The 21549-nt window shown below is 48.3% G+C and overlaps 2 non-coding genes across 2 annotated transcripts; one reads left to right on the forward strand and one right to left on the reverse strand.

The window, feature by feature from the left end:
• Positions 1-8313: 8313 nt before the first annotated feature.
• trnap-cgg (transfer RNA proline (anticodon CGG)) lies at positions 8314-8401 on the reverse strand. Its single transcript is given in 2 exon segments — positions 8314-8349; positions 8366-8401. It is a non-coding gene; the product is annotated as a tRNA-Pro (tRNA).
• Positions 8402-21276: 12875 nt separating this feature from the next.
• Positions 21277-21348, forward strand: trnaq-uug (transfer RNA glutamine (anticodon UUG)). The gene has a single exon. It is a non-coding gene; the product is annotated as a tRNA-Gln (tRNA).
• Positions 21349-21549: the final 201 nt, after the last annotated feature.

Genomic DNA, 21549 nt, shown 5'->3' on the forward strand with positions numbered 1-21549 from the left:
CAAAAAGGACCACATTACAGCAAAATTCTAAAGGGAGAAAGTATGTTAAAAAGACAAGCCTGATGGCTCTGTGCCTCAATGCGAGGATTATTCGTAATAAGATGGACGAATTAACTGCATCAACAGCAATTAACAAATATGATATAATTGGGATTACAGAGACATGGCTCCAGGGTCACCAAGGCTGGGAACTCAACAGCCAGAGGTATTCAACATTCAAGAAGGATAGACAGAAAGGAAAGGGATGTTGGGTAACGTTGCTGGTTAAAGAGGAAATTAACGCAATCGTAAGGAAGGACATTAGCTTAGATGGTGTGGAATCTGTATGGATAGAGCTGCGGAATACCATAGGGCAGAAATCACTCATGGGAGTTGTGCACAGACAACCAGACAGTAGTAGTGAGTTTGGGGACAGCATCAAACAAGAAATTACAGATGCGTAAAGGTACAGCAGTTATCATGGGCAACTTTAATCTGCATTGACATTGGGCTAACCAAACCGAGAGGCGGGAGTACGTGGTTGGTGAGGCCTATAAAGACCCAGCGGCAGTGAGAGGCGACGGCAGTCCGAGAGGCGGGACTGCGTGGTTGGTGAGGCCTATAAAGACCCAGCGGCAGTCCGAGAGGCGTACCTGTGCAGCTGCAGCGGGGAGAGAAGGCAAAAAAGAAGTAGAAAGAAATCAAAAGGTGACGTCACAGCCAAGAGGGTAAGTGATTGGTGAGTAGTTTTTCTCTTTTCTTTTTTCTCTTCTATATCAGTGAGTAACTTTTAACATTGTTGTTGCCAATTTAAGTGTATCTAAGGGTTAAATCATGGCAGGAGAGCTCGGTCGGGTGTTATGATCCTCCTGTACCATGTGGGAACTCAGGGACGACTCCAGTGTCCCTGACGACTATATCTGCAGAAAGTGTATCCACCTCAAGCTCCTGACGGTCCGCGTTGCGGAATTGGAGCTGAGGGTGGATTCACTCTGGAGCATCCACGATGCTGAGAATGACGTGAGTATCACGTGTAGCGAGTTGGTCTTACCGCAGGAGAAGGGTCCACAGCCAGCTAGGGAATGGAAGACCAGCAGGAAGAGTAGTGCAAGGAAGGTAGTGCAGGAGTCCCCTGTGGTCATCCCCCTGCAAAACAGATACACTGCTTTGGGTACTGTTGAGGGGGATGACTCATCAGGGGAGGGCAGCAGCAGCCAAGTTCATGGCACTGTGGCTGCCTCTGTTGCACAGGAGGGCAGGAAAAAGAGTGGGAGAGCGATAGTGATAGGGGATTCGATGGTGAGGGAAATAGATAGGCGTTTCTGCGGCCGCAACCGAGACTCCAGGATGGTATGTTGCCTCCCTGGTGCAAGGGTCAAGGATGTCTCGGAGCGGGTGCAGGAAATTCTAAAAAGGGAGGGAGATCAGCCAGTTGTCGTGGTGCACATTGGTACCAACGACATAGGTAAAAAAAGGGATGAGGTCCTACAAAACGAATTTAAGGAGCTAGGAGCTAAATTAAAAAGTAGGACCTCAAAAGTAGTAATCTCGCGATTGCTAACAGTGCCACGGGATAGTCAGAGTAGGAATCGCAGGATAGCACAGATGAATACGTGGCTTGAGCAGTGGTGCAGCAGGGAGGGATTCAAATTCCTGGGGCATTGGAACCGGTTCTGGGGGAGGTGGGACCAGTACAAACCGGACGGTCTGCACCTGGGCAGGTCCGGAACCAATGTCCACGGGCGAGTGTTTGCTAGTGCTGTTGGGGAGGATTTAAACTAATATGGCAGGGGGATGGGAACCAATGCAGGGAGACAGAGGGAAACAAAAAGGAGGCAACAGCAAAAGACAGAAAGGAGATGAGGAAAAGTGGAGGGCAGAGAAACCCAAGGCAAAGAACAAAAAGGGTCACTGTACAGCAAAATTCGAAAAGGACAAAGGGTGTTAAAAAAACAAGCCTGAAGATTTTGTGTCTTAATGCAAGGAGTATCCGCAATAAGGTGGATGAATTAACTGTGCAAATAGATGTTAACAAATATGATGTGATTGGGATTACGGAGACGTGGCTCCAGGATGATCAGGGCTGGGAACTCAACATCCAGGGGTATTCAACATTCAGGAAAGATAGAATAAAAGGAAAAGGAGGTGGGGTAGCATTGCTGGTTAAGGAGGAAATTAAGGCAATAGTTTGGAAGGACATTAGCTTGGATGATGTGGAATCTATATGGGTAGAGCTGCAGAATACCAAAGGGCAACAAACGTTAGTGGGAGTTGTGTACAGACCTCCAAACGGTAGTAGTGATGTTGGTGAGGGCATCAAACATGAAATTAGGGGTGCATGATGCAATAAAGGTGCAGCAGTTATAATGGGTGACTTTAATATGCACATAGATTGGGTTAACCAAACTGGAAGCAATACGGTGGAGGAGGATTTCCTGGAGTGCATAAGGGATGGTTTTTTAGACCAATATGTCGAGGAACCAACTAGGGGGGAGGCCATCTTAGACTGGGTGTTGTGTAATGAGAGAGGATTAATTAGCAATCTCGTTGTGCGAGACCCCTTGGGGAAGAGTGACCATAATATGGTGGAATTCTGCATTAGGATGGAGAATGAAACAGTTCATTCAGAGACTATGGTCCAGAACTTAAAGAAGGGTAACTTTGAAGGTATGAGGCGTGAATTGGCTAGGATAGATTGGCGAATGATACAGAAGGGGTTGACTGTGGATGGGCAATGGCAGACATTTAGAGACCGCATGGATGAACTACAACAATTGTACATGCCTGTCTGGCGTAAAAGTAAAAAAGGGAAGGTGGCTCAACCGTGGCTATCAAGGGAAATCAGGGATAGTATTAAAGCCAAGGAAGTGGCATACAAATTGGCCAGAAATAGCAGCGAACCTGGGGACTGGGAGATATTTAGAACTCAGCAGAGGAGGACAAAGGGTTTGATTAGGGCAGGGAAAATTGAGTACGAGAAGAAGCTTGCAGGGAACATTAAGACGGATTGCAAAAGTTTCTATAGATATGTAAAGAGAAAAAGGTTAGTAAAGACAAACGTAGGTCCCCTGCAGTCAGAATCAGGGGCAGTCATAACGGGGAACAAAGAAATGGCAGACCAATTGAACAAGTACTTTGGTTTGGTATTCACTGAGGAGGACACAAACAACCTTCCGGATATAAAAGGGGTCGGAGGGTCTAGTAAGGAGGAGGAACTGAGGGAAATCCTTATTAGTCGGGAAATTGTGTTGGGGAAATTGATGGGATTGAAGGCCGATAAATCCCCAGGGCCTGATGGACTGCATCCCAGAGTACTTAAGGAGGTGGCCTTGGAAATAGTGGATGCATTAACAGTCATTTTCCAATATTCCATTGACTCTGGATCAGTTCCTATGGCGTGGAGGGTAGCCAATGCAACCCCACTTTTTAAAAAAGGAGGGAGAGATAACAGGGAATTATAGATCGGTCAGCCTGACATCGGTAGTGGGTAAAATGATGGAATCAATTATTCAGGATGTCATAGCAGTGCATTTGGAAAGAGGTGATATGATAGGTCCAAGTCAGCATGGATTTGTGAAAGGGAAATCATGCTTGACAAATCTTCTAGAATTTTTTGAGGATGTTTCCAGTAGAGTGGACAAGGGAGAACCAGTTGATGTGGTATATTTGGACTTTCAGAAGGCTTTCGACAAGGTCCCACACAAGAGATTAATGTGCAAAGTTAAAGCATATGGGATTGGGGGTAGTGTGCTGACATGAATTGAGAACTGTTTGTCAGACAGGAAGCAAAGAGTAGGAGTAAATGGGGACTTTTCAGAATGGCAGGCAGTGACTAGTGGGGTACCGCAAGGTTCTGTGCTGGGGCCCCAGCTGTTTACACTGTATATTAATGATTTAGACGAGGGGATTAAATGTAGTATCTCCAAATTTGCGGATGACACTAAGTTGGGTGGCAGTGTGAGCTGCGAGGAGGATGCTATGAGGCTGCAGAGCGACTTGGATAGGTTAGGTGAGTGAGCAAATGCATGGCAGAAGAAGTATAATATGGATAAATGTGAGGTTATCCACTTTGGTGGTAAAAACAGAGAGACAGACAGATTAGGAAAAGGGGAGGTGCAACGAGACCTGGGTGTCATGGTACTTCAGTCATTGAAGGTTTGCATGCAGGTACAGCAGGCGGTTAAGAAAGCAAATGGCATGTTGGCCTTCATAGCGAGGGGATTTGAGTACAGGGGCAGGGAGGTGTTGCTACAGTTGTACAGGGCCCTGGTGAGGCCACACCTGGAGTATTGTGTACAATTTTGGTCTCCTAACCTGAGGAAGGACATTCTTGCTATTGAGGGAGTGCAGCGAAGGTTCACCAGTCTGATTCCCGGGATGGCGGGACTGACCTACCAAGAAAGACTGGATCAACTGGGCTTGTATTCACTGGAGTTCAGAAGAATGAGAGGGGACCTCATAGAAACGTTTAAAATTCTGACGGTGTTAGACAGGTTAGATGCAGGAAGAATGTTCCCAATGTTAGGGAAGTCCAGAACCAGGGGACACAGTCTAAGGATAAGGGGTAAGCCATTTAGGACCGAGATGAGGAGGAATTTCTTCACCCAGAGAGTGGGGAACCTGTGGAATTCTCTACCACAGAAAGTTGTTGAGGCCAATTCACTAAATATATTCAAAAAGGAATTAGATGAAGTCCTTACTACTAGGGGAATCAAGGGGTATGGTGAGAAAGCAGGAATGGGGTACTGAAGGTGCATGTTCAGCCATGAACTCATTGAATGGTGGTGCAGGCTAGAAGGTCCGAATGGCTTACTCCTGCACCTATTTTCTATGTTTCTATGTTTCTAAATACAGTGGAGGAGGATTTCCTGGAGTGTATTAGGGATGGTTTTCTTGACCAATATGTCGAGGAACCAACTAGAGGGCTGGCTATCCTAGACTCGTTGATGTGGAATGAGAAAGGACTAATAGCAATTTTGTTGTGCGAGGCCTCTTGGGGAAGAGTGATCACAATATGGTACAATTCTTTATTAAGATGGAGAGTGGCACAGTTAATTCAGAGACGAGAATCCTGAACTTGAGGAAAGGTAACTTCAATGGTATGAGATGTGAATTGGCTAGAATAGACTGGCAAATGAGACTTAAAGGGTTGATGGTGGATAGGCAATGGCAAACATTTAAAGATCATATGAATGAACTTCAACAATTGTACATCCCTGTCTGGAGAAAAAACTGAAACGGGGAATGTGGCTCAACCGTGGCTAAGAAGGGAAATTAGGGATAGTATTAATTCCAAGGAGAGGCATATAAATTGGCCAGAAAAAGCAACAAACCTGAGGACTGGGAGAAATTTAGAATTCAGTCGAGGAGGACAAAGGGTTTAATTAGGAGCGGAAAAATAGAGTATAAGAGGAAGCTTGCAGGGAACATAAAAACTGACTGCAAAAGCTTCTATAGATATGTGAAGAGAAAAAGATTAGTGAAGACAAACGTAGGTCACTTGCAGTCAGAATCAGGTGACTTTATAATGGGGAACAAAGAAATGGCAGACCAATTGAACAAATACTTTGGTTCTGTTTTCACGAAGGAAGATACATATAACCTTCCGGAAATACTTGGAAACCGAGGGTCTAGCGAGAAGTAGGAACTGAAGGAAATCTTTATTAGTCAGGAAATTGTGTTAGGCAAATTGATGGGATTGAAGGCCAATAAATCCACAGGGCCTGATAGTCTGCATCCCAGAGTATTTAAGGAAGTAGCCCTAGAAATAGTGGATGCATTGGTGATCATTTTCCAACAGTCTATCGACTCTGGATCAGTTCCTATGGACTGGAGGGGAACTAATGTAACAACACTTTTTAAAAAAGGAGGGAGAGAGAAAATGTATAATTATAGACCGATTAGCCTGACATCAGTAGTGGGGAAAATGCTGGAATCAATTATTAAAGATGAAATAGCAGCACATTTGGAAAGCAGTGACAAGATCTGTCCAAGTCAGCAAGGATTTATGAAAGGGAAATCATGCTTGACAAATCTTCGAGAATTTTTTTAGGATGCAACTAGTAGAGTGGACAAGGGAAAAACAGTGGATGTAATGTGTTTGAACATTCAAAAGGCTTTTGACAAGGTCCCACACAAGAGATTAGTTTGCAAAATTAAAGCATATGGTATTGGGGGTAATGTATTGACGTGGGTAGAGAACTGGTTGGCAGACAGGTAGCAGGGAGCAGGGATAAATGGGTCCTTCTCAGTATCGCAGGCAGTGACTAGTGGGATGCCACTGGACTCAGTGCTGGGACCCCAGCTATTTACAATATACATCAACGATTTAGATGGAATCAACGGAATTGATTGTAATATCTCCAAGTTTGCAGGTGACTCTAAGCTGGGTGGCGGTGTGAGCTGTGAGGAGGATGCTAATAGGCTGTAGGGTGACTTGCACAGGTTCGGTAAGTGGGCAAATACATGGCAGATGCAGTATAGTGTAGATAAATGTGAGGTTATCCACTTTGGTGGCAAAAACGTGAAGGCAGAATATTATCTGAATGGTGACAGATTAGGAAAAGGGGAGGTGCAACGTGACCTGGATGTCATGGTACATCAATCATTGAAAGTTGGCATGCAGGTACAGCAGGCGGTGAAGAAGACACATGGCATGTTGGTCTTCATAGCTGGGGAATTTGAGTATTGGAGCAGGGAGGTCTTACTGCAGATTTAAAGGGCCTTGGTGAGGCGTCACCTGGAATATTGTGTATCAGTTTTGGTCTCCTAATCTGAGGAAGGATGTTCTTGCTATTGAGGGAGTGCGGCGAAGGTTCACCAGACTTATTCACGGGATGGCAGGACTGACATATGAGGAGAGACTGGATCGACTGGGCCTGCATTCACTGGAGTTTAGAAGAATGAGAGGGGATGTCATAGAAACATATAAAATTCTGACGGTACTGGGCAGGTTAGAGGCAGGAAGAATGTTCCCGATGTTTGGGGAAGTCCAGAACCAGGGGTCAGAGTCTAAGAGATAAGGGGGAAGCCATTTAGGACCGAGATGTGGAGAAACTTCTTCACTCAGAGAGTTGTTAACCTGTGGAATTCTTTGCCACAGAGAGTTGTTGATGCCAGTTCGTTAGATATATTCAAGAGGGAGTTAGATGTGGCCCTTAAGGCTAAAGGGATCAAGAGGTATGGATAGAAAGCAGGAAAGGGGTACTGAGCTGAATGATCAGCCATGATCTTATTGAATGGTGGTGCAAGCTCGAAGGGCCGAATGGCCTTCTCCTGCACCTATTTTCTACGTTTCTATGTTTCTATGTCCTGCTACTGCTTTTTTAATAATGGACGCCAACATTTTCCCAACCACAGATGTTAGGCTAACTGGTCTATAGTTTCCTGCTTTTTGTCTTCCTCCTTTTTTAAATAGGGGCATTACATTTGCAGTTTTCCAATCTGCTGGGTCCTCCCCAGAATCCAGGCAGTGCATGTCCACAGATCCCTGAAAGTAGCAGGCCAGGTCGATAAGGTGGTTAAGAAGGAATATGGAATGCTTGCCTTTATTATCCGAGGAATAGAATACAAGAGATGTGGTCGGTGGGGCAGGTTTGGCCACTGCTGGAGTACTGCATGCAGTTCTGGTCGCCATATTACAGGAAGGACATGATTGCACTGAAGAGGATACAGAGGAGATTTACGAGTCTGTTGCCGGGAGTGGAGAATTTAAGCCATGAGGACAGATTGGATAGGCTGGATTTGTTTTCCATGGAACAGAGCCTGAGGGGAGACTTCATTGAGGTGTATAAAATTATGAGGGGCCTAGATATAGTGGATAGAAAGGGCCTATTTCCCTTAGCAGAGGGGTCATCAACAAGGAGGCATAAATTTAAAGTAATTGGTAGAAAGTTTAGAGGGGAAATTTCTTCACGCAGAGGGTTGTGGGGGTCAGGAACTCACTGCCTGAAAGGGTGGCAGAGGCAGAAACCCTCACCACATTTTAAAAGTGCTTGGATGTGCACCTGAAGTGCCGTAACCTGCAGGGTTATGGACCTAGAGCTGGAAAGTGGGATTAGGCCGGATAGCCTCTTGTTGGCCGACGCGGACACGATGGGCCGAAATGGCCTCCTTCCGTGCTGTAAACTTCTATGATTCTATGATCTCCTTCACAAAGAGTTGAGGTTCGTGTGAGGTGACATGGGCACATCTTTCCTCACGTGACAACATTTCAAAGGCAACTCAACGACTGTAAAGCACTTTGGGGCATCATGAGTTCCTAACAGACGCTGCAGAAATGCAAGTCCTTCTTTGCAAAAGTTCGATGCAAATTCAAAATTCGCGGCTAAATAAGGGCTCGTCCGGGATTTGAACCCGGGACCTCTCGCATATTTCAAATAACAACCCCGAAGCGAGAATCATACCTCTAGACCAACAAGCCAACTATGTAGTTTATTTGGAGATAAGGTGTAACCATTATTAAGCATTTTTAGTTTGTTGCTATTCCTGATTGGAGGAGCACATGAGACGGAATCAGTGACTTTGTCTTTTTGACATGTCTTCTGAAGCGCCATACGGTCCCACTCCTGCAGTCAATGAGCTGTCGGGATGTTAATGTATCCATCATCATCATCATCATAGGCGGTCCCTTGAAATGAGGATGACTTGCTTCCACGCCAAAAAAGGATGAGTTCATGGTAGTATGGTGTTACTCCTCCCTGTGCGATCCCCAAGTTTGGTCAGGGAGCGTACAGCACCTTTGGTGCCTGACCTGACGGCCTCTGCGTTTCACTCAACAAGTGAGACACCATAAGTAAAGAATAATCGCGAGTTGACAGACAACCAAAAAGTGGGAAGCTATTCTGATCCCGGCAGGAACTTCTATATTTCTGAAAATGTCCCACCAAGGTGGAATTGTGATCTCTAGAATCTTTCTCCCTATCTCAATTGTTTTCTGTTCTCGAGAATCGAAATGTTTTTGTGAGATTACTACAGCTGCTAGCAGAGCAGTAAGTTGTTCGGGTAGTGGGGGAATTTCATCGCCAAATGTACAACATAATCCTGCAGGTTTGTGATGTTTTCTCTCACAGTGAGGTGAACAGTGGAGGGTTCAGGAATGGGGACAATCCGTTCCTGGGCCACTTGAACTTCTGCCTCGGGTTTAAAGCAAAAACTGCTGTCACTGACCGGACACCAGAAGTGACCATGTTGGCAGTGGGGCGCACTGGTGGTGACACAATATGTCCCACCCCCGATGTATGCTCCCTGTGGAGGGACATGGTTTTGTGCCATTACCTCCATGGTACAGTTGATAGACTGTGCACCAGCAGCTTTAAACCCACACTGTGGTTTAGAATAGGTGTTCAAGTGCTGGGGACACAGTATTATGTGTGCACCCGGAGAGGTCAGTACCCGTCACAGCGTGTTCCCACTTTATGACATAGGGTGGGACTGCTGTGAAATGAACATGTGCACCTCCTTGAATGACTCCAATGTTCTCCACCCTGTATACAGTGTGGGAAGGGCTGTCCCACCCATGACCGACATCCTTAGTACTATCCCCATGATGGTGTGATTAGAACATCACGATCGACTGGGACAGGGTAAGTTTCAGAAGCTAGGCCGAGCTGGCACGGGCTTCGTGAGTTACTGTACGGGTGGAGGGCTGCGAGGTGCTTGTTACTGATCCAGGAGGAGACTAAACCTTGTTTTAAATCCTCCAGGTTGTTGCGGCCCTCGCCCAACAACCATGCCCCGTACAGCACACACACCTCGTTCTGTGCAACCTGGTCAGAAGCATTCCTATCCTCCCGTATGAGTGCATTCCCTGTCTGTGCATGTTTTTCCAGCTCAGCCACGATTTCCTTTCAATGGATCATCATAGCCTGGTCCTCGTGTAGCTCTGAGCCTTCTCCTGTGTTTTCTTCTTTCATGATGTTTCTCAGTTGGTTCTTTCGACCATTTATCTGCATGTGTAGTTCTATATCGTCCAGGCTATTTATCACAGAGGATCCTGCATGATATGCAGTTAAAATGTCGTTCAAGGTTCCCCTTCTAGGTATTCCCGTGCCCATGGTGTCCCTAGCGTATGGGATGTATATATCTGTTTTGTCTACATTCTCAAATTCTAACTCATAAAAGTTCTTGAACATTTCTCTGAGTAGGGCCTGGTATAGCTGCTCTGTTTCCTTCGGGCACCAGTCAGGTATTTGCACCTCGGTAAAGTTTAAAATAACTGAAGCTACTGCATAATGTAGCCCCTGGTATAACACCTTTTCGGTTGGTACCAATACTAATCCATTCCCGAGTCACTTGGTGGTGGTCGGACACCTTTCTATTATTGTTCTCACTGGCGGGGTCGTGGGCAGGGGTTTCTTAATGTGTGCTATAAGTTCGGTGGTGTTAATTGGGAGTGGGGAGTGTGGGACCACACACTCGTGTAGGCTGGAATCCCACCCCATCCCTTCCCCCTCATCTTGCCATTGCCTGGCAAAGGCGATTGATATGCCTGCAGGACAGATCTCCTCTGACCACCACATGCAGACGTAAATTCCCTGTTCAGACTCCCACCACTTGTTCTAACACACCTTCACTCCTCCCCGTGTCCCCGTGATGGTACGGTACGTGTCATTCCCGAGTCTTTCCCAGTCAGAGTGCTGATCCCCCGCATCCTTGCTCAGCTTCCTGAGCCACCCCCATCTACCCAGGGGAATCTTTCCTTTACAAGTCAAACATACACGTTTTCCCTCCGTGACACTGACCCACGCAGCAACGACCCGTATCCTGGGGCATGGAACGGAGGCCTCCCCAGAGGTAAACCCTTCCTGGCTGGAGTAGTGGGTGGAATGAGACCCCATCCACCCTGGCCACCTTCCCTCGTGGGCGTACACGGTGAGCTCTTCCACACCCGGGGTGTCACCCGCTGCAGTCACGATCGGTGCTCTCTCTCCTGAGACCATAAATGGGGGATTCTTCCACGTCTCCTCAGCTGTCACTGCTCATCCTTATCAGGGTGAGCAGGAACAGGACCCTGTTCATGTTGTTATCGATCTTGTAGTGCCTCTTTTACTGCCGACAAGGTGGGGTCTTTTCCTTTCCCCAATACATTTGTCACTATTTAGTCACCGGCTGTCGGCTGAAACTCTTAACTTCTATATTCATATAAACATCCTTATCCTATTCTACTCGTTTCACACCTTCCAGACGTGTGGTTTCTTTTCGGTTGTGGTGCCTGAAATCATTACACGCATAATCTACACTACGCTAGATTCTTACTAAACATACCTTAACACATATCGTATTATTTATGTACATCTGCCACCCATCTCCAGGTGGCCAGGTTAATTCCTGTCCTTCTCTTTTCATCTCTGGCCTCTGTGTTTCCAGCGGGGCCGGTAGTAGGTCGGACTGTACCGCAGGACCTGGAGTGTCCTGACCGGAGGTGGGTCTGAGTCCCACACTATTGGGGGAATGTCCCCTCCGGTGATACAGCACACCGCTCCTTTGGGGGTGGCTGCCTGGTTCATTTTTTCCCCTGGGGGTTCTGCCTGGTTGAGGGCCGTGGGCTGGGGACCCCCAATTAGTGGCTGGTCCACCACTATCTCTTCTGGGGCTCCCTCGACGCCCGAGGCTACCGGCTGGGTGTCCCTGCTTGCAGGCTGGTCCCTGATCTTAGGTACCCTTTCACGGCAGGTCCCTCTCCCGGGGCTGAACCACTTAAATTGGGGCGCTGGTGACCACGGTGCCTTAGGCCGTGGTGTGCGGAGAGTCCTTCTCAGGGTTTTGACCCCTGGGGGTGCGTCCAAGTCCCAAATGATTGGGGGGATAGCTCCTCCAGTAACTCAGTCCATCGCCCCTCTGGGTACAGTCTGTGGGTCTGCCACGTCCCCTGTGGGATTTCCACAGTCGGGGGCTGCTGGCTGAGGGTCCCTGCCTTTAACACAGTTCCCTGTTCCTGGCTGTCCCTTACGTTTCGCTGCTGTCCCGGGGTTGAAAAGTTTGCACTGGTTTATGTGGAACCACTTTGTACGGCGAGGCATTTTCACGGCACAGATCATGGGGCTTGCCTTGTCGACAATGTGGTACAGCCCCATGTACAGTGCTCCATAAACCCCTACTCTAGCGTCGTTCCTTACCATAACCTGGTCCCCTATCTCCCATTCGTGGTGTTCGCGGGAATCTAACCGCAGTCAGTTGCTCCGATGCTGTTTTCCCATATTGTCAGCAGCCTGCCAGTGAATCTGTTTAATGTGTTCAAACAGGTTCCTGACAAAGCTGTCCCGGCTCGCTTCCCTAAGCTGACCTTCCGTGAGTACCGGGGCTAATACGTGGGTGGGGGTTCGCCTGGCTCTGCCGGTCATGAGCTCATACGGGGAGTACCCCGTGATCTTTGACTGGCTGGCCCAGATCCCTATGAGGACCAGTGGTCGGACCTCTACCCACCTCTTGGGTGAGTCCCCTGTCTCTTTTCGCAGTCTTTCTTTGATGTTGCGGTTTAAACGCTCCACAGGCCCGGATGACTGCGGGTTGTGGGCGACATGCCATTTCTCTTTGATGCTGAGCACCTTAATGGTCTCCTGCATCACCTGCCTGGTGAAGTGGCTCCCCTAGTCGGAATCCACGTACTGGGGTAGTCCCCATCGGGAGAACACCTCCCTGACCAGGATCCTGGCTGTTCCCAGGGCAGTGGCTGTTCGGCTGTTCGGCATGGGAAGGCTTCCACCCATTTGGTGAATATATCCACCAACACGAGACAGTACTGGTAACCTCCCTGGGCGGTGGGTCGAGGCCCAATGTAATCGACCTGGATCGACTGCCAGGATCCCTCTACCCTCCTGATATGTCCCATAGACACCTTCCTTTTCTGGGGGTCGGGGTTGTTGGCAGCGCACACCAGACAGCTGGCACAGAACTCACGGACGTCTTCCCTGAGTCCCGGCCACCACCCTGCCTGTTCCACCTGTTGCCAAGTGGTCTCAGGTCCAGGGTGTCCTGCTCCTGGACCCTCGTGGGCCAGCTGGAGGAATTCTCTCCGCTGTTGTTGGGGTACTACCCATTGCTCCCCCCTGAACAGCATGCCTTCTGTACGGGCCGTCTACCCTATCCCCATTTTCTAGCGTGTTCAGGACAGTTTTAGGGACGGGGTCTTGGATCTGAACCGTTTTTAGGTCCGGGGACAATGCTACCCCTACCCTCCCTGTCATCCCAATCCTGCCCCTGACTGCTGCGATGGGGCCTGGGTTGTACGGATCCCAGAGCTTGCCCGTGCGCGCACCTTGCTTGGCCAACATGTCAGCCTGCTGGTTTCCCTCGCTACGGGGTTCAGTGGTGGAATGTGCCTTCACTTTATGTATATAGATCTTCCCTTCCTCCCCCACGGCTGTCATGATCTTTTCCAGTCGGGGCTTAATTGCCAGGGGTCTCCCGTCTGCAGATGTGTATCCGCGACGGGACCAGAATACCAAGTACTCCAGGCACGAATTGCATGTGAACATACTGTCCGAGAAAATCGTGTGTCGGGTGGGGAATTCTTCGGGGTGTGTGACTACATACACCACCGCAGACAGTTCAGCGTGCTGGGCACTCATCGTACTGGGGAGTTTAATCACCAGGGCAATGCCTGCCTCTGGGTCATAAACTCCACAGCCTGTGAGTCGTTCACCTGCAAATCCGTTCTTGAACCGTCCACAAAGATCTCTCGGCTTGTGGGATGTTACCCAGCCCGAAAACCTATGCTAATTTCCCATACCCCTTCTATGGAACACCGGTGGGCGGTCCCTGGATAGATCATGTTGGCTGCAAGTCTTGGCTCGCAGAGACTCTTACCCCTTAAGTCCATCTGGGAGAGGAGTAGGGTCCAGCGAGCAATGCGGGCACTGCTCTCTGTCCCGTCCTTGATCCTCCCGTCCAGGAGCATTTGGATGGGCGTATGGTAGGTAAGGAGTGTGATAGGGGATCCCCTGTGAAGATCAGTGATCTTTTCACAGCCCAGTGAGTGGCTAGGAGGTGCCTCTCAAAGTTGGAGTATCCCTTCTCCACATCCGTGAGTATCCTGGAGGAGTAGACCACTGGTCTCAGCCGGCCGTGCCGCTCTTGGAACAGTACTGCACTCAGGCTGTCCCCACTGGCTGCTACCTCCAGGAAAACTCTTTTACCCCCAACAATAGCCCCGAGAGCTGGCACGGTCTGCAGGTCTTTATTGAGTTGGATAAATGCTGCCTCGCAACCTTCGTCCCATTCCCACTCCACTCCCTTGTGTCGGAGTCGGAGCAGAGGGGTTGCTGTGGCTGCATAATCCTCAATGAGATCTCTGCTGTACCCGGTTAGCCCGAGAAAAGATCTTACTCCTGTCACTGTGTCGGGAGCTGGTAACTTCTGCACTGCTTCCCTTCTAGCTTTGTCAATGGCCCTTTCCCCAGCGCGCACAGCCAGTCCCAGGAATTTTACTTCCTTCAGGCCGATCTGTGCCTTTGTGGGATTCACTTTAAACCCTTCTTCTTTCAGCAGCTCCAGCAGTTCAGCCAGCAGTGGACCATGCTCCTCCCCCTCATCGGTGAACAGGAGCAGGTCGTCCACATACTGCACCAGCTGCTGGGGTCTGCTGAAGCTCTTTAAACAGTTGGCCATACATTGATGGAAAATACTGGGGCTGTTGTGGAAGCCCTGAGGGAGACAGTTCCAAGTGTATTGCTGTCCTTTAAAGGTAAAAGCAAACTTGTACAGACCTTCTCTTCTTAAAGGTATGGACCAGAACCCGTTGGAAATATCCAGCACCGTGAAGGTGGTCGCGGAGGCTGGGATACGTCCAATGAGGTCATCCAACGGCAGCAACCGTGGGTGCACAGGCGGGGATGTTACGGTTGAGTACTCGATAGTCCACCGTGGCTCTCCAGGTGTTGTCCCGTTTCTTAACCGGCCACAACGGAGAGTTCACATGGGTAGCTATTGGTCTCAATACCCCTGTTTCACTAAAGAACCCAAGGCTGTTTCCATGTCTGCCTCCGCCTCCCTGGGGAAGTTATACTGTTTCTACGGTCGGGTCATAGGGTCACCATCTATGCTAACCTCGACCCCGTTTATCCTCCCACAGTCGTGTTTGTGAGTGGCAAAAGCTGCAAGGTTTGCCCTTACATACTCTTGGTACTCCATCGGAGTGTTACTGACCAGTGATTCACGGTCGTAACACTCCTTTGGCTTCATGGTGCACACTGTCCCCTTTCCCCGTTTTTCTGGGATAACCATTACCTCACTCTCCTGTCCCGTACAGACTGACCCCCAAAGACAGTCGTTTCTTAAATCCACTAGGATCCCGTGGCCGAGAATAAAGTCAGCCCCCAGGATCCCTCTCCCTTCCTGTTCCCACTTCATCAGGACACAAGTCCACTTGGTGTGGGGTGTTCCTAAATGAACAGAGAGCGGAACGGAGAATGAGCCAACCTGCTCGGTGCCTGTGAAACCCACCAGGCTCTAGGGGACCCCGTTAGACAGAGGTGAGGCGGCGGGGTTATTTACATAGACAAGGGTGCGTGATGCACCGGTATCCAGCAGGTCAGTCCCTTTCACCTTTTCCACCTCCATCTGAACGGTCGGTCTCCCCCACGCATCGTACTCGAGGGAACACAGGGGAACAGGCTGTGTCTGTTCTAGTCACTGTTTTGGCTGGGATGGGGCAGATGGGATTTCGGTACCGGTGGCGGTGGCTACCCTCCCAGAGCCATCCAGCATTGTTCGCAGCGCAGTCAGAAAGGTATCAAACGTGTGGGGAGGGGCTGGCTTCTCGGTCTCGGTCTTTTGGGCAGGGGCAGGAGAACTCTTCCCTGCGCTACTCTTCCATGGGTTTCTACAATCCTTTCTCCAGTGCCCACTCTTTCCGCACCCAAAACAGGTACGTTTTGTACCGGAGGGATTGCCCCCCTCGTGGCACCATTCCCTCTTGTCCTGACTAGGTCTGATTTCGAGGACCCTTCCCTTGGGTGGGTGCTCTTCCATCCCCCTGCCGTTCCAGTAAGCTCGGGTCAGTTCCCTGACCACTCCCTGTTCGGTGGCCTGGGGATCTCTTGGGTCAAACCAGGCCTCAGCCTTTGTCCTTATACGTGGTAAATTGTTTGTCACCAGGCTTCGGAGCCAGTGGGCTCTCTCATCCCGGCTTAGGTGATTCCGGTCGAGGTCCCCTCCACAGACGCTCTGGTACACAGGCCACAGCCTGTCTGCGAAAACCTGTCGGGTTTTCCCTGTGAGCTGCACTGTTGGGACTCCCATCATTACAGTCCATGGCTTCTAGAATATCTTCCTGGACAGCGGCACATGTCCTCTGCCCCCTTTTACTCTCGGCAGAGAGGGACTGGTACAGCTTGCCGTCCAGTGAGAGGAGGTGCATCTTTGCTATCTCAGCATCATCACACACGTTAATATCCCCTGCCTGTTCCACTTCCATAAAGTGGACCGAGGTGTCCCCCTTTGGGGTGAGCTTTCCCAGGTGACTTATCACAGCCCTGAGCTGTTGGGTCGTGTGGGGAACCACAAACTGACTTTCCAGGGGCCCCAGACCCCCAGCACCGGTGGGCGGGCCAAACGTTTGTTGCCGGACCAGGCACATTGGCCCTGGTTCTGGCCCTTGCTGTTCTGGCTCGCCTACCCCTCCTCCCTGCTGCCAAGCCAAGCTGAAACTCGGTGCCACAGGTGGTGGTGGTCTGCTATCCCTGTCCGCCCCACAACTCGTTCACCCCTCCTGCTGCCGAACCGGTATAGTCACCGGCACCACAGGTGGTGGTTGAACAGTTTCCTCCTTCTCTTCCAGGTTTACCCGGGCCATTCCCGGGTTTATTAGGAATACCTTGCCTTTTGCCTTGCACAGAGCAAGGGTTAAACTTTTGTTTGTTGCTGGCAGGGACCGTGGTCTCCTGACTCAAACCCATTAGTGCTGGCTACTTTATAAGCTGCTGTACGTCTCTTAACTTATCCTCCAGCTCTTTTACTTGAAGGGTGAGGCGAGTGTTTTCCTCCCACAGTATCTTTTCATTATTCTTAGCCTCGGTAACCTGACACTGAAAACAGTCCTGGCTGTTTTTGAACCTTTCCATTCGCTGTGTCTTTCCATGTTTTAGTTTACGGAGTTCCCCCCACACCTTTCTTCTGCCATAGCCCTGTCATGTGATGTTTCTGCACATTCACATCGTTCTGCCTGCAGTGACTCAATGTTCTTATCTAGGGGTTGGACCTGTTGCTGTCGTCAGGACAACCAAATTGCCTTTTCTACTGATTCCTTCTGGTACTTGCTGGCTGTCCACTGGGCCGCAGCGTCTCCTGAACGCTCAGCGCGCAACAGACCAAGCACCCATTCCTTAGTGACATTCACTTTCTTGTACACATAGGAGGAAATCCTCTCTTCCATCTTTGTTCTTTCCTCCAAAACAGCAATCTCTACATCACATCCTTTATACCAAAGTCCTGCCGTGGTCGCCATTCTGTCGGGCGTGGTGTGTGGGGTGAGGTTCACCTCTGACCTTCTGAGCGGTTTGAATCGCTCGCACTATCTGGGTTCTAGACTTTGGATTTATTTGGGGATGTGACAAAGTGCAAGAGACAATTGGTTTTGGTGCAAAGAACCTCAATTTTATTAAGTGCAAGAACGTAAAATGTCGAGCTTGTAATTACTCGAATAAAAAAACACTTATCACACTTTAAAGGGGTTACAGAAAAATAATACACCTCCCACCTCCCAATGCCTAACTCTGACTCGGTGAAACTCGAGGGCAAACAGGGATTATGCTCACCAATCCTCTTATTGTCAGTTGGCGGTGGTTTGCAGTTTCGAGGTTCACTGGACTCTGTAAGTTCTGCTTGCCGTACCCCGAACATCGTGGAAGATTTCTTACTGCGTAGTCTTCAGTTGGGTGGTGTCCGCTGATGCGGTAGGGTGCGTATTGGATTTATGGGGTGAGTACCCACTTTCTTCCGTCAGCAGTAGGTTTTAAAGTTCTTTAGGTAATGTTTCACCTGTTGGTATCGAGGAACAGATTGTAGAGGGGAAACTTTCGAAGCTTCGGTTTCTTCTTGAGGACTTTTGTTCTTAGAATTTGCCGATCGCGGTGTTTTCGATGTTACCACGTTGGCTGTGGTCAGTTGCTGCCGCGATGATGATGTCCGAAGTTACTGGGAACTGCTTTCTCTGCTGTGATGATGTTCTTCCTTCTCCTTCGGTAGCAGGGCAGTGTGGTCCAGGAGTGTCGTCGAGGCTGAAGATGTTGGAGCTCAGAAGAGCTGTATAGGAGGCTGTGTAGCAAGCTCTCTGGAAGGCTTGTTACAAACTGCTGCGGCGATCTCTCTCCTTTTTCCCTCCTTCCCGTTCTCCTTCTTTCGTTAAAAAACAAGGCCCCAGTTATACTTTGGGAGCCGTTCTAATTTGCGTGCCAAATGAGCCCCGATTCTTTGTTTTAATTTTGGCGGGCTTGATATCTCTTTGTTATATTTTGGCGGGCCCATTAATGGTAACCTGTCTCGGATGTGTCGATCTTTTGAATTTGTTTCTTGATCGGGAAAATTAGATTTTTGGTATTTGCAATGTCAGCCGAGGCCTGGGTTTTCCATGCGGGCTGGATGGGCCATTGTCATTATGTATACGCTGGATGGGTTTCCTGCTCAGAGTGATGGCTGGCTATCTCTGGGTTGATTGTTGCTATGTTAATGTCTCCCGGGGAGATGGGTTTTCGAGTTTACACAATTCCCCAGACAATTTGTTCAGCTTCAATATCCCAGACAGCTTCAATACCCAAACTGCTTTCTTTGAACGATCCTTTAGTTCTCAGCCCTTTCCACACGGACCCAATCTGCCTTGTAAAATTCCAAATTCGATTAAAACTTGTAGTTTCTTCCATGTGCACTTTAGGATCCCAAACTTTCTGGTTGATAGTTCCAAATTAAATTTCCTTTCCAATGAGTCCACACACTGGGGGGTTGTCCAATGAATTTTTGCAATCCTACTCCTGCACCTATTTTCTATGTTTCTATGTTTCAAAAACTTTGGCATGATTGGTTCCATGGTGTAATGGTGAGCATTCTGTACTCAGTAAACCAGTGATCTGAGTTCACATTGTGGTGGAACCTCAATTCTTGCTGTCCCAGCTGCTGAAAATTTGGGACAAACAAGTGAAAGACACCTGGTGTTGGTGGGCAGTTTTGTTGCCTTTGTCAGTGATGCTTGATCTCCAAGTCCAGTTGTCAAATCGCGTGTTCAACCATCAGTTACCTGTTACAAATCAGCGGAGGATAAACCAGTTTTTTTATCTAATGCTGCCTTTACCTGCACAATGTGTGCTGAGATTATCTGTGCAATATGCTTTGAGCAGGATGAATAAAAGCAATGCTTTTTGAAATGCAGGCACTGCATGTTTTGTACTCAAAATAATTTGCATTTTCTTTTCATGCCAAGCATTTTACATTAATGCATTGCAACGCCAATGCACTTTTTACCTGGCAAGACTGAAGTACAAGCTGTGATGAACAGTGTGAAACAGAAATAGGCACTTGAGAACCCATAGCCTCGACAGCATCTGTGTGAATTGGTCTGCATCGATAATTAGCAGAACGTAAAGAGGGGAACACTATGGAAGAGAAAAGGCTGAGCCAAAGTGTAATGTTGGAGATGATTTTATTGTTTTTGAGAAATGTTTCAAATAATTTTTGCATTGTTGGTTCCATGGTGTAATGGTAAGGACTCTGAATTCAGCGATCTGCGTTCAAACCTTGGGGGAACCTGAATGCTTGTTGTCCCAGCTGCTGAAAATTTGGGACAAACAGATGAAAGACACCTGGTGGGCAGTTTTGTTGCCTTTGTCATTGATGCTTGATTGACAAGTCTCGTTGGCAAATCGTGTGTTCATTCACTGGAGTTTAGAAGGATGAGAGGGGATCTCATAGAAACGTATAAGATTCTGACGGGACTGGACAGGTTAGATACAGGAAGAATGTTCCCGATGTTTGGGAAGTCCAGAACCAGGGGTTATAGTCTTCGGATAAGGGGTAGGCCATTTAGGACCAAGATGAGGAGAAACGTCTTCACTCAGAGAGTTCTTAACCTGTGGAATTCCCTGCCGCAGAGAGTTGTTGATGCCAGTTCATTGGATATATTCAAGAGGGAGTTAGATATGGCTCTTACGGTTAAGGGGATCAAGGGGTATGGAGAGAAAGCAGGATAGGGGTACTGAAGGAATGGTCAGCCATGATCTTATAGAATGGCGGGGAAGGCTCGAAGGGCCGAATGGCCTAATCCTGCACCTGTTTTTTTCTATTTTTCTATGTTGCTAACCATCAGTTACCTGTTACAAATCAGCGGAGGAGAAATCAGTTTATTGTCTAAAATACTGCCTTTACCTGCACAATGTGTGCTGAGATTATCTGTGCAATATGCATTCAGCAAGATGAACAAAAATAACGCTTTTTGAAATGCAGGCACTGCCACGATAGATAAAAAAAGGCCGAGCCAAAGTGTAATGTTGGAGATGATTTTGCTGTTTTTGAGAAATGTTTCAAAGATTTTGGTGTAGTTGGTTCCATGGTGTTATGGTGAGCACTCTGGACTTTGAATCCAATTATCTGAGTTCAAATCTCAGTAGAACCTGAATGCTTGTTGTCCCAACTGCTGAAATTTAGGGACAAGCAAGTGAAAGATACCTGGTGTTCGAGGGCAGTTTTGTCGCCTTTGTCATTGATGCTTGATCCACAAGTCTCGTTGTCAAATCGTCTGCTCAACAATCAGTTACCTTTTACAAATCAGCGGAGGAGAAATCACTTTGTTGTCTAATGCTGCCTTTGCCTGCACAATGTGTGCTGAGATTATCTGTACAATATGCATTCCGCAGGATGAATAAAAGCAACGCTTTTTGAAATGCAAGCACTTCATAGAAACATAGAAAATACTTGCAGGAGTAGGCCATTCAGCCCTTCGAGCCTGCACCATCACTCAATAAGATCATGGCTGATCATTCACCTCAGTACCCAATTCCTGCGTTGTCTCCATACCTCTTGATCCCTTTAGCCGTCAGGGCCACATCTAACTCCCTCTTGAATGCATCCAATGAACTGTCATCAAAAACTCTCTGCAGTAGTGAATTGCACAGGTTAACAACTCTCTGAGTGAAGAAGGTTCTCCTCATCTCGGTCCTAAATGGCTTACCCATTATTCCTAGACTGTGTTCCATGGTTCTGGACATCCCCAATATTGGGAACTGACGCGAAACATGAGAAAAGGCCGAGCCAAAGTGTAATGTTGGAGATGACTTTTTTGTTTTTGAGAACTGTTTCAAAGGTTATTGCGTGGTTGGTTCCATGGTGTAATGGTGAGCACTCTGGACTTTGAATCCAGCAATCTGAGTTCAAATCTCAGTGGAGCCTCAATTCTTGTTGTCCCAGTGGCTGAAAATTTGGGACAAACAAGTGAAAGACACCTGGTGCTGGTGGACAATTTTGTTGCCTTTGTCATTGATGCTTGATCTGCAAGTCTCGTTGTCAAATCGTGTGCTCTGTATGAGCACAGTCCTGCATTGCTGAACTCTTTGCTTCAGCACGCAGTCTGAAGTTTGGATTAAAAAACAG

The sequence above is a fragment of the Pristiophorus japonicus genome, chromosome 20 (assembly GCF_044704955.1).
Source record: "Pristiophorus japonicus isolate sPriJap1 chromosome 20, sPriJap1.hap1, whole genome shotgun sequence".
Taxonomy (NCBI): domain Eukaryota; kingdom Metazoa; phylum Chordata; class Chondrichthyes; family Pristiophoridae; genus Pristiophorus; species Pristiophorus japonicus.